The sequence below is a fragment of the Chenopodium quinoa genome, unplaced genomic scaffold (assembly GCF_001683475.1).
Source record: "Chenopodium quinoa cultivar QQ74 unplaced genomic scaffold, ASM168347v1, whole genome shotgun sequence".
Taxonomy (NCBI): domain Eukaryota; kingdom Viridiplantae; phylum Streptophyta; class Magnoliopsida; order Caryophyllales; family Amaranthaceae; genus Chenopodium; species Chenopodium quinoa.
In genome coordinates this window covers 21,138,878-21,156,286 of record NW_018742204.1, presented here as the reverse complement: position 1 = coordinate 21,156,286, position 17,409 = coordinate 21,138,878, and positions in this window count along the sequence as shown.

The window sequence follows — 17,409 nt, the reverse complement described above, 5'->3', positions numbered from 1 at the left end:
ACATTTTATTTAATCTTGAAACCACGATTAAATAAGATTGAAACTTTGTTTCAATTGATAAACATAATTCTGCAAATGAATGTATTACACATGTAACTTGTTTTTCTCCAAAAACAAATACAACTTCTAATTACATCATTTGCCTCAATCCAGTTTCATTATCATGTTTCTCATGCTTTGGAAATGGAAGGGGTTTAGTAAGTAGAGTTCATGAGACATTCTCATAAACATGAATTTTGCAATTTCTAAATTTTATAATCATATTCATCTCCATACATTAAGAATTTTCCTTCGCCCTTTTGCAAGGAACTTTGGAATTTCTAATTTTTATTCCAACGTTATATTGGATTTTGATTGAAATCTATCATCAGTTGTTCTTAAAACATGTGAATCAAATAGACGAGTATAGTCCATGACATGCATGATGCATCCTTTGCATACTGCATAAGGATCATCACTCAAAACCTTAATTTCATCAACCTTTCTCAAAGTATTGAATCATTAAGCAATGTGCCATGCTACATGGGATTGAAACTCCTTTCAATATAATTTTGAACCTTATAAGAATCTTAGGATATAAGTTTCTTAACCAAGCTCAAACATACTTCAAAACCTATCTCTATAGATCTTGAATCCCAAATGTACTCATCTTCTTATTCAAGGTTTTTCATATATACAAAATGCATTACCCACCACTTGACTCTTCAAGCAATGAATAATTTGCTCTTTATACTAGACCAAGAAGACTTCATAGCTCCCACTAAACATCTTATACACACAAGACCTTTTCTTCATTTTACGAGAACATCAAACGATTTGATTAACTCACAAAATTAAGAATATTATCTCAGATGTTAACTTCAATCCATTAAAGGATCTTTTATGCATCTTTAGGATTATTGGATTTTCAAACTTTTGATTGTATCATATACAAATCTTATTTCATGAACAATTTCAAGAAGGCATTTTGAAATCCATCTACCAAATCTTATAAGGTAGAAATCACTAAAATATCTTTAATAGATCTTTGCAACGTGACTAATGTAAAGGTTTCATCGTAATCATAGTCATACTATGAATTTGTTGAATCCATTAAGTCTTTGCTTAGTTAGAAAACATTTTTCTTTCTTGTCTGCTTTGCTTACAATGAGTCTTACTCAATTATGCAAATCATTCAAGTTTCATACACTTGCTTACAGACTTAGAATCTATTTCAGATTTATTGGTTTTAAACCACTTGGAGTCATAACTTGTCAAATCATCTTTATTACTTGCATAATCATCATGTTCCAAAATGAATGTTTTTAGAACTCTTAATTAATATGAAATCATATTTCTTCTTTTGATTAAGTTTTACATATGCTAGTCATCGTTGTGGGTTTGATGCAACAATTGAAACTCATACAACAACTTTTTTTAGTTTTCAATGAGAAACGACAATAGAGGATGTGCACTTGGAATGTACTACCTTCGACACATGGTTATTATTCCCATTACACTTAATGAGACCACGCGTTGTCATTTGTAACATGAGGTGAATCATGTTCATATTGTTGCTTTGATTCAATTACTTCTCAAATTTCTTCAAGATTTTCGAATTCATTTTTCTTGAACTTTTTCAAGGCTCTTGAACTTTTCGAGATTCTTATACTCCCACTTGCCTTTTTGAGGAGGCACATTTAGCATAGGGTGAACCAACCATGGTTTGAGCCATGTTTGTTTGTTGCTTTTCTCGAACTCTTTCGAGATTTATACTACTCCCACTTGACCTTTTGGAACAATTTCCATAAGGGCACCTACTTGAGCAACAAACATTTTGTGCTAAGTATGATTTGTGTAGTAGTACCCCGTGCTCTGTATAGGAATTGATCGTGCATTAAACGATTTAATACAAATTTTATTCCTTGCTTTGTAGAAAGACTTTATAAGAACTTTTCTTATCCATATCACATATGAAGCCTTTGCTACATTTTGATTTGACCTATGTAGCTTTGTTTAGTTTTGTAGCTTATCTTAAAAGTATATCCCTCGAACAATGGTTGGAAGATAGGTAATTTATCCATTATCAAAATATATCTTATATAGATTGATAGGTCCCTTCATAAACACTTCACAAGGTTTTCTTTCGGAGTTCGTCGTGAAACGATTTCACAACTCTTGGATGTTCATCAAGGTCTTGGCTTAAATTTTTATTATTACGATCATATCGCAATATTTTGAATGTGTTGCCAAGTAAATGTCTTGACTCAAATTTTCACAATTACAATCAAATTGTAATGCAATTATTATCTTGTCAAGTTGATACTGAACTTCATACTGAACATTTTGAACTTTTTAAAATTTTCAATCTTATGCTTCAACTAAGCACAAGTAGTGATCATATCACAAATGAAGTTTTATTGTGCGTCTCTAGTCTTTGAACCTTTGGTTTTCATACATCGATATGTATTCGACCTTGAGTTCTCATCACCATCTCTAAATGGTGACTTTGTCAATAATTTCAAATTAGAATGATATTTACATATATCAATGGATTCATAATCCAATGATTTTGAAAGTCCATCCCTTTGGATCTTTCGCATGCAATGTTCATTTTTCATTCGAATTAATTGACATTTTTAGAGACAATTTATATATATAGAAATGGTTTAATTATTTCTATCATATAGAACTTTGAACCTATTTAGCAATCTCAAAACACATTATGATTCAATGAAGCATAGAATAAAATTTATTGCACGTTTTTGAATCTTCGATGCTTAGTCATTACTAACATTGAATGGTGCTTTGATAATGGCAAGAGTGAATAACATTTATTTAATTCTAGCCAATAACAAGGTAAGGTGAAATATAGGTTCTACTTATAAAGTTGCAACTTTTGCTTCCAGACTCGTAGACTTTACTTGTGAAGTAGCAACATTTGCTTCTAAACTTGTAGATTTATTTCTCCCTTATCCATACTTCTTCATTTAGTTCAATCTCATTCTCAACGAGAGAGAACTAAACAAGACATCATATGTCCAAGAAGTAGCAATGTGCTAAGTCAATTTCTATAATATACTTATTAAATTGGAACATTTCCATTCTTTTACCTTCCAACTATATGAGGTAGTTTCTAATCAATTGGAATTGGTCCATTTAATTTGAAACATTTGTTGTTCATAACAACTTTTAGCATGTAAGTAGTTCTAGGTTTGAGATGTAGCAACTTGTTTGCATTTCTTGGCCCATAACTTCTTAATGCAATCCTCATATATTCCTGAAACTTTCCCATTTGAGCCACTTAGAACACTTCTCTTAGGTTCAAAATGATGCTTTGCTTAACTACTTTAAGCGCTTTTCATGATTTTGCTAAGTCTATTCAATCATTATTCATAATAGAGTTTAATCATCTATTTAACTCTTATATAAAATGGATGAAGAATAGCGTCATTTGATCAACTTTTGATCATAGAAATTTCAAATCACTTTCTTATATCCAATCATATTGAAAATAAGAGATTTTATTGGACTTCTATGCTTGTCTTTTAGAGGGTTTGTACCTCCCATCTCTTTATATCCCTTGAAACACTTTTCAAAATGAAGATGTGTTAGCATTTTACTCAAACATTTTGAATAAAATCAACCTTAGACATGTGACATGGATTTATAAAACTTGCCTTTTAGAACCATCTTAGCAAAATTGGAATATAGTTTTATGGATTATCTTTTAACCTTTTGAGAACATTTCTCAACTTTATTTTCAATCGGGGAGATTAGCAGCAAAATTATATATAATAATAAAATTAGAACGACATGTTACTTATAAGTAAACGCAAAATTCAATTATGTTTAATAAAATTTAAAGTACCATAAGCGAAGAATTAAATATTGGTAACTTTAAAGCATTTATTCAATTTTAATTTGATCCCTATTGAATATAATGATTCCAAGATCCTTTATTTGTGCAATAATTGACCGGACTTTAGCCCTACCATCAACCATTACATTTTCAAGGTGAGTAAACTCTTTACTGATTACAACTCTTTGTAACTCTTGGTTGAATAATTAATCATCACATGTTTAATTATTACCCTTAGCTTCAAGGTTCTAAACTCTTTAGGTAACCTTGTTGAGTATAACCAATCAAAATTGTAAAATTTGTTATACCCCTACTCCCCTAAGATATAATATGACACCCAGCTTTAGCATGACCCATCATAAATATCGAAGGTTTCATCGGGTTTTTGATTGGAAAAGCTACCTCAATATTACTGGGACCTAGATTCATTATGTTGTGATTAATAGTGAACTCTAGCGCATCATCACAAAACATCAATAAAATCTAACATGCATAATAAACTGAATGCATAAACAAGACATAGCATGGCCTCCTAATCCTAAGAAAACCAATAAAGTAAATGCTCCCACTTGAATTGAATCATCACGGATTTCTTCCACCTTGCTCCTTTGGGCCTTCACTTCATGGGTTTCTTGGATTAACTGCAACCTGTAATTTTACTCTATTCTATCTACTACTTAAATAAAATGAAATAAAATTACAAAAATACTTCATCGGTACGTAGATCGTACTTAGATTACAAAAATACATCACGATGCGCAGATTGTATTTAGCAATCTACTGGGCCATACTAGTCATTATATAGCAGTAAATAATATCATATATTATAAAGTGCCACATAATAAATCACTCATCATGCTTTCCTAAACTACAACATCGAATGATCATAATTAAGGAAACATGGCATCTAAATATCTCATATTTTAATTAATGCAATTAGATAATATCATATATTATTCATGACCATCAATAAAATATCATATATTCTAAATTAGTCATGAGATAGAATCAAATATTATTTTAATCTTAAAAGATAAATCATATTTATCCTCAAAGATTATCCTAACAATGTTAGGAAATTCTATCCTAATTACTAGCCAATCACAAAATTTTAAATCAATTATATCAAAAAATAATTATGGGATAATCACATTATTTAAAACAATCTTTATCTTTTTGGAATATGCTCAGAATATTCTAACAAATCCTATCCAAAATTAACAACTTTAATTAAGGATAATTATCAAAAACAACTTTTGAAATTTGATATTATCTCAAAATAAAATCAGATTTTATCTTGAAAATATATTTAAAACAAAATAATTTTAATAAATTTTTTTTTTTAATATTGCTGCTACCACGTCAGCCAGGGAGTAATCCCCAACCAACGAAGCAGCTGCTTCTCGCAAACCCGCAACCGCAGCTAGGAGCAAACCCCTGCCACGGCACTGCCGCATTCCCAACCACAGCCAGGAATACACCACGGCGCAACCAGCAACCTGACTGGAACTATTCCAGCAGGACGTCGGCGCTACAACCTGAGGATTGTCCGCGCGTCGTAGCTAGGCCGGAGCCCAGCCACCTGCGCCTGTTGGCTGCAGCAAGTCGCCGACAACAGCTAGCGGCAGTGCAACTGTTGCACTTCCTGCTGCCGCTCGTAGCTGTGACTCGTTGTCGCCACCTGTCCTCCAGCCTGCGCCCTCCTTCCCTTCTCTTCGACCACCTAAGCAGCCGCCGTGGGCACCTGACGGTGGTTCGACCACCCAGCCACGGTTGCCCCCTCCCAACAACAAAACTTTTCCTTTTTTTTTTGAGAGTTTAATTTAATTAAAAAACTTTTGCAAAATTAAATTAAATTAGGTCTATTGAATTAAATCATAAAATTTATGCCTTATTCAATTTTGAAATCAAATTCACAATTCAATTTCAAATCTAGGGTTCTTCACAAAATTAATTCAATTTTAATCTAACTCTTAAATTAAAATATTGATTATACAAAAATCATATTTTATGTATCAAATCAATATAATTAAAATTATGAAGCATAAATTATTCGAAAATCATCAAAATTAAGCACAAAAATCAAAATTTAGGGCTTTATTTCAATTAAAAATTTTCGAAAAAACTAGGGCTAAATTCAGATTTTGCTAGAACAATTGAGCAATTAAATCATATTTAATCATATCCCAAAAATTAAATCTCCATTTAATATAAAGATTGAACCATAATTAATTATTCTCCCTCCTAATTGAATTAAAATTGTGGACTACTATCAAAGAATTATAGTCAATATGCGTAAATGCAATAGGCTAACTGATACCACTGTAGGGAATTATAGGTACTACGCAGCGGAAAAACATGAATCATATTCATATAGTACCTAATCCCAAGATCTAATGCATAACACATAAAGAACATATAATCGTACCTTTGAAGCGTGATTCCACGTGCGATCGAGAAAGAACAATGGGAGATAAAGAACCTCAAGCGTGATTCCTCTACTTGGTCCACGGGCACAGATTAAGACCTCCACTAATGTTAGTCAATTGCAATTGAACCCTTCAATTGACCTTCTATGGAAAAGTGCGAGCAACGAACCACCATGAACCACCACGAACCACCACACCGCGCCACCAAGGTGGCCGGTCGTACGGACGAGGGGAGGAGAGAGAATGTCGGGAGTTAGAGAGAGGAATTAGGGTATTTGGGATTGGTTGCCTTGATGTCAAAATACACCGTGTGTGAATTATGATTGCTTGCAAGCAACCCTAGGCATGGATCTTATTTATAGATCTCATCTCTAAATCAGAGCCCATGTCAAAAGCCCAAAACCTAATTCTCATCTAACTATGCTAGCCCAATCCATTTCATGATTAGTTAGTTGCTCATGAGGCCCATTAATAGGCCTCTTACTTGCTTAACCCAATACCCTTGTTGTGTGACCTCATAGGATCCATTATAGTAGGTTTTGGACTATTTGACTAGCCCAAAGATCATTGATCATAGTCTAGCAACAGATAATGACGACCCAAAAGAACGAACTTATTATCTCCATAATAGTGATCCTAAATATATCTAGTAATTACAGTTATCGAAGACACAATTCTTTCACAATGCACAATATTGCCCTATAATGTATAATGTATTTAATTTAAATACTTCCTCCAACTTTGTTTTATCTTAACAATAAAGAATTTTACACTATTTATAGAAACTCCTTTGACCATTTTTGTGATTGTATGTTACGGAGTAAGCATTAAGAGAAACATAATCATGTGACTCTTGTTAAATTAATTTTGTTAATTTTAAAAAAATTAACTTTTGTGAATTTTTAATAAAGTGTAATTAAAAATGTTAATAATGCAAAATGTGCATTCATAGTGCTTGTTCATTAGCAGGCAGTAGCACTATGAAAGTCTTGCAACTCTTCCTCTTCCTCTCCTATTCATTATTTTAATTTTAACAAAAAGTTACTCCCTCCGTCCCTAAATTACATTTCTGTTTGTAAAATTACACGTGAATTAAGGAGGAAAGAATAAGACAAATAACAATAATGAAATATTTTAATGGGAAATACAAAACATATGATTTTTTTTAATAAAAACAAAAATAGATTTATGATTAATGATGTCATGTCATCAATCCTTAAGTCAAAACAAAGGACCAATAACATGCTTCTAATTGAAAATTATGAACCAATCATATTCATTTAAATTAGGCACAAGGATCTTGAGTGAGATTCGGACAAAAAGAGTGAGAATGCATTAAATATACAACAGAAAAAGAAAAAAAAAGTTGATTTGGGATATTAGAAAAAAAAATTACTAAAAATAAAAAGGATGAATGTAATTTTGGAATACCCAAAATAAAACCAGGAATGTAATTTAAGAACGGATGGAGTAGTACTAAACAAATTACGTCTACTCGTAGTAATTAATAAGGGTCTAATAATAAGTTGACACTTCTAGAAACTTGACAGACACACAAGGATACTATCATCAAAATAAATACAAGTAGCACCAATCATTTTCTCTGGTCTTTACATGGAACTCTATTTAAGTCGTTTAAATACCTTACCAATTTTTCAAACTCTATAAAATATATACAGTACTTAAAACAATAAAACTCTATTATGCAAATATGGAGTACACGTATAAAAAATTCAATGGTCATATGCCTCATATCATTATAATTTAGTAGGGAAATGCAATATGTAGTTTGTAGGGGTAGAATACATATTTAGGGCCTGTTCTAATTTACTAAATTGAGCTGAACAGAAATGAAATGAACTGTTTATGAGAGGAAAAACCCCCAAAACCACTCCAAATCTCCATAACTATATTTGTATAATTGATTTTGAGAATGAAAAAAAAAAGGAAATTTAGAGGATTTGAGGGTGGAAAAATAGAATGTGGGTAGTTTCGGAGGTAGGGGAATGTATTCAGGATGGTTTCGGTTCATAATTAACTCTAATAATTGACAAAATTAAAAATCATTAGTCATCAAAGGTATATAATATATTTTTGTAAAAACTCATGGGCATATGATGAATTGAATATACAAAAGTTCAGGGGTATATGGTGAATAAACATACAAAACTTAGGGGCATATGGTGAAAATCCGTTTACATAATATAAACTTATCATATTTTATCAAATTTTATATAAATTTATTAGATCACAACTTGTTATAACTTATTTTAATTGTAGTTTGGACATGAATTACCCTTATCGGAACATAGTATAATGTTCCTAAACATATCTAATCTTACTTGAAAAAGGGACACTAGGTGAAAAAAGGCATTAGGCAGCGGTTCAAATCCGGTCTAAGGCACCGGTTTGAACCGCTGCCTATGTGAGGGGTGCCAAAAACTTAAAACCAAGTTTTTGGCACTGGTTCAAAACCGGGTGCCATAGAGTGGAATAGGCACCGGTTAACCGGTGCCATAGGGTAAAATAGGCACCGGTTAACCGGTGCCTAAAACTGCTCTCTCGCCAATTTTTTTTTTTGGTGGTAGATATTTTAGGCACCGGTTGCTGCCTAACCGGTGCCTATTCACCAAATTTTTTTTTTTTGTTTTTTTTTGTCCATCGTGCAATAATATTTAAAAAAAACCTGTTTCTAGCAATAATAATAACCTGTAATTCCAGTAATTATATTAAATATAATAATTAATAATAATATTATTATTATTATAATAACTAATAATAATAATATTATTAATTATTACAATAAGATACAAAAATAATATTAAAAACAAGAATTCAATTATATATATAGATATAAATATTCCCAAACGCAATACAAAAAAAAAGTTGCTTAAATATACAAATAATAGTAAGTACGTACATATATAATGAATAATAAGTTATATAGTTCAAAAGTTAACATAAATAATTTACAATTACAATGCCATTTACATGTTGAAGGTGATAAAAGACGCCAACATGTCACGAACTTTATTAAGCTCCTTGATTGTCAACGGACCATCCTTTTGGACCTTGCAAAACTTGAAATACAAAAACATTATTTTAAAAATAATTAATTAGGCAAACAATATGTATTTTATCAAATATTACCTATATGACTTCTATATAGCCCATTTCCTACATTACTTATCAAATGAACTATTTATTTCTCACAACATGTTAATATTGGATAGTTGTATGTGTGTAAGCCCTAAAATTGTATAGGAGAGCATTTTATTAAGGTTTATGACGCTTTTTACTCAAAATGGCCCGAATATGGCCTATATGACCTTACTTTGCCCATTTCTACATTTCTTATTAAATGAACTTTATTTATCTCATAAAATGTCAATATTATCTAGTTATAGGTGTATAAGGAAAGAAATCACATCAAAAGAGCATATTAACACAAAATAGTCCCAATATGGCCCATATGACTTCTATTCAGCCCATTTTCTACCTTTCTTGTGACATAGCCTTTTTGTTTCTCATAACATGTCATTGTTAAATAATATTAGGTGTCTAAGGCTAGAAATCACATCAATATAGCATTTCAAGAAGTTTAACAACGCATTTTACTCAACATGGCCCAAATAGGGCTTATATGACTTCTATGTAGCCCATTTTCTACATTACTTATCAAATGAACTATTTCTTTCTCATAACATGTCAATGTTGGGTATTTTTATGTGTGTAATCTCTAAAATTGTATAGGAGAGCATTTTATTAAGGTTTATGACGCTTTTAACTCAAAATGGCCCGAATATGGCCTATATGACCTTACTTTGCCCATTTCCTACATTTCTTATTAAATGAACTTTATTTATCTCATAACAAGTCAATATTATATAGTTATAGGTGTATAAGGAAAGAAATCACATCAAAAGAGCATATTAACACAAAATGGCCCTAATATGGCCCATATGACTTTTATTCAACCCATTTTCTACCTTTCTTGTGAAATAGCCTTTTTGTTTCTCATAACATGTCATTGTTGGATAATATTAGGTGTCTAAGTCTAGAAATCACATCAATATAGCATTTCAAGAAGTTTAACAACGCATTTTACTCAACATGGCCCAAATAGGGCTTATATGACTTTTATGTAGCCCATTTTCTACATTACTTATCAAATGAACTATTTCTTTCTCATAACATGTCAATGTTGGATAGTTGTATGTGTGTAAGCCCTAAAATTGTATAGGAGAGCATTTTATTAAGGTTTATGACGCTTTTTACTCAAAATGGCCCGAATATGGCCTATATGACCTTACTTTGCCCATTTCCTACATTTCTTATTAAATGAACTTTATTTATCTCATAACATGTCAATATTATCTAGTTATATGTGTATAAGGAAAGAAATTACATCAAAAGAGCATATTATCACAAAATGGCCCTAATATGGCCCATATGACTTCTATTCAGCCCATTTTCTACCTTTCTTGTGAAATAGCTTTTTTGTTTCTCATAACATGTCATTGTTGGGTAATATTAGGTGTCTAAGGCGTGAAATCACATCAATATAACATTTCAATAAGTTTTAGGACTTACCTCATCAAGCTGTTGAGTGTCCGTACAATGAGTCACAATGTCAAGCATGAATCTCATCACATACAAAGCACAATCAAGTCCATTCTCTTGTTGTGCGCACTAGCATATGACAAACAAATCACATCAGTGAAACATGCAAAGGAAATGAGCAAATATTTACTACCATAGATTTTCAAGATAATCACATTATCATGTAAATTACCAACGGTGTCTTCCATGTTGGACCCTTTGGAGCACGACAATGTAGCTTCTTCATAACACTGTAGTATAAAAAATTACATTCAAATTTGATTAGTCGTATGATTACTAAATTAGTTATCATTAGCAGTGGCGGATCCAGGATTTCCGAGATAGTGTGTCACCATCAATTATTGATCATTTGTGAAAGTACAATTTTTTTTTTCCATGTCTTGTTCATAATTAATTTCAATCCAAAACTTATATGTATAAAATATATATATATGTATATATACATACATATACCAAATTGATTTCAATCCAAAAATAGGACACAAAAATTCATATCACAACCAAATACAGTACTTAAGAATACAATTTTACAAGTCGAAAATACTACAAATAACATGTTATAAACCAATGGTACAATAAAATTATTATATTGAATTAACTTTATGATTTTTTAGTTAATTGATAAGCTTTATGGGAAAATATTAAAATTGGTTGTACAAATATAAGATATAAAAAGGGAAAAAAATTATTAAAAAATTATACAAAAAAAAAGTGAGATAACTTAAAAGACCAGTTATTAAATATAACTGGTCTCTTTAATGAAAAAAAAGTAACGCAAAAAAAATTGTGAAATGCAATAGCAGCATCAAAGAGACCTCTTATATAAATAACAGGTCTCTTTAATATATAAAAAAAAAAAACACACCAAGTCTTTTGTAGCAATAGCAGCATCAAGAGATCTCCTATCTTAATAAACGGTCTCTTTGATATTGTTTGTTGTTACTAGCAGCATCAAAGGGACCTCCTATTTATAATAAGGGGTCTCTTTGATATTTTATTTTCTTAAAAAAATACTGTGTCACCGGACCCACTATGACTAAAGGTGGGTCCGCCCCTGATCATTAGCAATAACCATCAGTAGGTCGCTTTATATATTTACTTTTGCAATATAGACTTCACGAGCCACTTCTCCGATGATCGAGCTGAATCAAGGTGATAAATTGTGTTAGTGTAATTACAAATCACCATGAGGATCCAATGCTCCCTACATAAGTTCACAATAGACAAGGTAATTAATATTTAGGAGTCAACATATAATGAGGCCAAATCGATTGAATTTGACATGGTTAGACTTACTCTCTATAACATGGGGCGAATATGAACTTGTCTCCCGCACGCGCTGATCCCCTTATACTCTGTTCAACATAGTACAACACGTCATGGGGGTTTCCTATGATTTTAGTAGTGGATAAATGCTCGGGGCATAACCACCCAACTTTACAAGGAGAATCAGAGTCAGTTAAGTCATGTCAGTAGAGAGCGATTGAAGAACAATGTCTTCAACAAGTGGAGTAGGTGGCATGGGTGAACCTTTCGAAGAGTGCAACTTCGACGCTTGTTCACTCTTGGACCGTTGTTCACTTAGCTTCTTCTTAGGTTGATCAATTCTTTTAGGCTTCTCCACCCTCTTTCTCTTTGAAGTTTTGCTTCCATTGGAAATCTGAAATAGTTTGAGAAATAATAAGTTTCAACTCACAGTCACTTATACATATGTAATTATGATATGGTTTGAGAATGTATAAGTTTAGTAGTTGAGAAATGAATAAAATAGTCAAGTGATTATGAGTTTATAAGTTATAAATATGTGATTATGAGTTGTTTCAAATGACAAACACTTATAAATATGTGATTATGAGTTGTTTTGAGATGCAAGGAGTTTATAAGTTGAGAAATGAAGAAAATAGTCAAGTGAGTAGCCATTTCGGCTCAAAATGGCTTTATTTTGATGAATTGGACCCAAAAACTTAGAAATTGGCGATTTTTATGTAATTTCAAATGACAAACACTTAAAAATATGTGATTATGAGTTTTTTTGAGATGCAAGGAGTTTATAAGTTGAGAAATGAAGAAAATAGTCAAGTGAGTAGCCATTTCGGCTCAAAATGGCTTTATTTTGATGAATTGGACCCAAAAACTTAGAACTTGGCGATTTTTATGTAATTTCAAATTACAAACACTTATAAATAATCAAGCTCCCATATTTCTTGAATTCGACCATAGTATGACAACTCTGCATCGATAGGTGATTTATCCTTAGAACTTGCAAACTCCCTTGACGATGCCACAAGAGTTACACCACTGTTTTGGGTGGAGGAAGATTTCAAATCACGAGCCTCGGTCCAAAAAGTGTACCCATTGATGTCATATCCCTCAAATGAATGGACATCATCCCTAGGACCGTACGCAAGCCACCGTACTGTATCGGTCACTTTAGTATCATTCAATCCACTCATTACTCGTTCACGAAACCAATCAACAAATTTCTTATTATGCAACTGCATAAGTGCCCTTTCACCTTTGGATGGAAATTCGGCACGCAAACAAGCCATGTGCTCGTCTAAATATGGGTGCACATCTGAAACATGGTGCAACACATAAAGGTGTGCTTGTAAGAACTGATCTCGGTCTGGTAACATTCGTTTCGACCCAATTGTGCCATGACCATCAAGTCTACCTTCATGTCAAGAAGTAGGAAGACCAATAGGTTGAGCAAGGACTATGTAGTCCGCCACAAAGTTACCTATCTCCTCACCCACTGTCCCTTGCATTATACTTCCTTCAGGGTGAGCTCGGTTCCGTACTTTATCTTGTAATGTACCCATGTGTCTTTCAAAAGGGTAGCACCACCTCATGAACACTGGACCGCACAACTTAATCTCACGCACCAAATGAAGAACCAGATGAACCATTATGTCAAAAAATGAGGGTGGGAAATACATCTCAAATTTGCACAAAGTCACAACCACATCTGCTTGTAAAGCATCTAGTGTACAAGGATCAAGAACTTTGCTACAAATTGTATTGAAAAACGAACAAAGGCTTGTAATCACTTCCCTCATGTGTTTCGGTAGAATACCACGGATTGCAATCGGTAGGAATACTTGCATCATAATGTGACAATCATGGGATTTCATACTTGTCAGCTTCAATTCTCCATTTAAGGTTACAAATCTTTTCATGTTAGATGAGTACCCTGATGGAACCTTAATTCCGTACAAACATGCACAAAACATACATTTCTCTACCCTTGACAATGTATAGCAAGACGGGGGTAAATAATTCTTTTCATCCTTCCCTTTACCCTTAACTTTCTTCTTTGACGCATCTTTGGCCTTTCCCTTTCCCTTGCTCTTCTCCTTCCCTTTTTTTGAAACATTTTCATCTTCTATTCTCGGCTCCTTCCCCTTTCTAACCTTTTCTTGAGGCCACAATTCTGGACGAATCCCCATCTCTTTCAAATCTAACCGTGCACCCTTTCCGTCCTTTGTTTTGCCTGGGATATTCATAAGCGTCCCCAAAAGAGCATCACACACATTCTTCTCTATATGCATCACATCAAGACAATGCCTAACGTCATGTTCTCTCCAGTACGACAGCTTCCAAAAGATTGATTCTTTCTTAAACAGAGCAGCTGAGACCACAGTTTTTTCTGATTTTCCAAACACCGTTCGTATCCCTTTCACCCGAGCACTAATCTCAGCACCAGTCAATGGTCTAGGCGCAGTATCCACTTCCACGGTTCCATCGAAAGCCTTTTTCTGCCTACGGTACGGGTGATCACGCCTAAGGAACCTTCGAGTCCGTAGGTAGACATCTTTGTGAGAATGAGTCAGGTATACGCTTGATGTGTCATCATACATATGGGGCATGATTTTTTCCCTTTGACCTTGTACCCACACAATTTTCCATATGCAGGGAAGTCATTCATGGTCCACATAAGGGCTGCACGCAATGTGAACATCTCGTTCTGATGAGCATCGAAAACGGAAACCCCTTCGTCCCACATCTTTCTCAAGTCGTCAATAAGCGGCGCAAGGTAAACATCTATGTCGTTTCTAGGTTTCTTAGGACCAATTATTAGCAATGAAAGAATTACATACTTACATTTCATGCACAGCCAAGGAGGCAAATTATAAATCACTAAAAGTACCGCCCATGTGTTGTGTTGGGTACTAAGAATGCCAAATGGATTCATCCCGTCCGTGCACAACCCAAGCCTTAAATTTCTGACTTCATTACCAAATTCCTCAAACTTCAAATCAATGTTCTTCCACTGTGGAGAGTCAGCTGGATGCTTCAGCATTCTGTTTTTCTTTCTTCCCTCTGCATGCCACCTCAAGTTTTTAGCGTCTTTTGGTATTGAGAACAGACGCTTAAACCTTGGAATAATGGGAAGATACCACAACACCTTAGCCAGAGGTCCCTCCGTGCCATGATTGCAACTCATGCGCTTGTACCGCGACCGCTTGCATCGTGGACACTCCTGCAGTTTTTCATACTCATTTCGATACAAAATACAGTCATTAGGACATGCATGTATCTTCTTATACTCCAAACCAAAGGGACACATGAGCTTCTTTGCGTAATAATAAGACTTAGGAATTTCATTCCCATCAGGCAACATATCACTTAACGCGGTCAACAAAGAAGTAAAACTGATATCCGTCCACCCATGCTTCGACTTAATGTTGAAAAGTGTTAGCACGGCCGATAGTTTGGAGTATTTTTTGCACCCGGGATACAAAGGATTTTCGGAAGCCTCCGATAATAATTCAAACACTTCACCTTCAACACCTTGCAACATCTCATCCACTTGTTCATCCTCGACCTCATCCGCCTGATCTTCATCGGCTCCATCCTCACCATTATCAACAATATACTCATCATTCTCGTATTCCTCGTCCACATGAATCTCAGTGCTTCTAACACGCACATCATTCCGATCAAGATCCCCACTGTACTCTCCACTTTCTCCGTGCCAAATCCACACATGGTATAATTTCCTAAACCCACGACATAATACATGATCTCTAATGATTTCAACATTATCGACCACATTCACATTATTACAATCAACACAAGGACAATAAAGGCCTTTGCCTCCCAGTTTGTGTTGATAAGCTAAAGCCCTCTCGCAAAACTCTTGAACCCCATTCCAAAATTCCAATGTATCGTGTCTACCATACATCCAACCACGATCCTTCTCCATTTAGTAAATTGTCTCTAAACATATATAGCACCATATAATTATAATGTGTAAGTGCTACATATTTTATGTAAATAAAATTCAAGTACAAAACGTGAATATACCATTCATATAGTGAAAAAATGCATGTTTCCTAAGGGTCCTTATCACTCCAACCTAACCCATCCTTGAATGTCTACTCTCACTAGTGAATGTATGTCAACTTTCCAATTTTAAGGAAAATCCGGCAGCATTTCCCCCTAGCTAGTTCTCCAAGTACACGATGTAGATAATTAATTACCCACATATGTACCCAAAGAACATAGTGAGGAAATGGCAAGCCAAGATGTTCCTTAAAATCGAAAAGAAAACATACATTCACCACCTAAGTGAGAGTACACATTCAAGAACAGTCCCAACCGGGGACTATTCAAGACTTTCTCCTAATGAGAAAGCCTTGAACGGGTATCTAGGCATATGATGATGCAATTCAAGTATTCTATATATTGTTGTATTTATTTGCAATTAAACAATGCACAAGTTGAAATTTCATGAATAAAATTTTATTAAATGGATAAATAGAAAGAAATATAGCTAAGTAAAGTTTATAAGTCATACCAATATAGCAACTACCCACTTGAGCTCAATATGTAGTCCTCAAGCTAATTAAACTCGTGCTTCAACTCACAAATCTGTTAAAAAAAAAACAATATACAAAAATTAGGTTAAATATAAGGTATGTACTATTTCTTTCTCATAACATGTCAATTCACAAATGGATCATACTTGGGATACTTCTTAGTATGATTTACTTCGACAAGCTTGTATTGTTCATGAATGTTCATTCCTTTACCACAATCCATCCAACTACAACTAAACAAAATAGTCTTGTACTCTTTTTCGGGACCGGTGTAGACAAGTTCAATTATGTCGTTTAAAATGCCAAAGTACTCTCCACCGTCCTCACTTGAGACACACACCCCGTAATTCATCGTAGATTTGTGTTTGCAATAGGACTGTGTGTGGAAATTAAAGCCACCGACAAATATCTGGTTCCAAGTTCGAACACGCTTGAAAGGCCTCATAGACAATGCTCGCAACACATCGGAACTTGGTTTTTGTTCTCTCACCTATAACCGATACGAATACAAGCGTCACACTAATTGAAATGAAATATATTATATTATATTATCACAAATTAATCGAGATGCAATGTTCGAAAAGTATTATCACCTTGTGATGAAACCAATCAGGGAATTCACTTTCGCATTTCTCAATGACATCTTCTCGACACAAATAAGTTCGAGTACTAAGAATGTAGTCCTCAAACT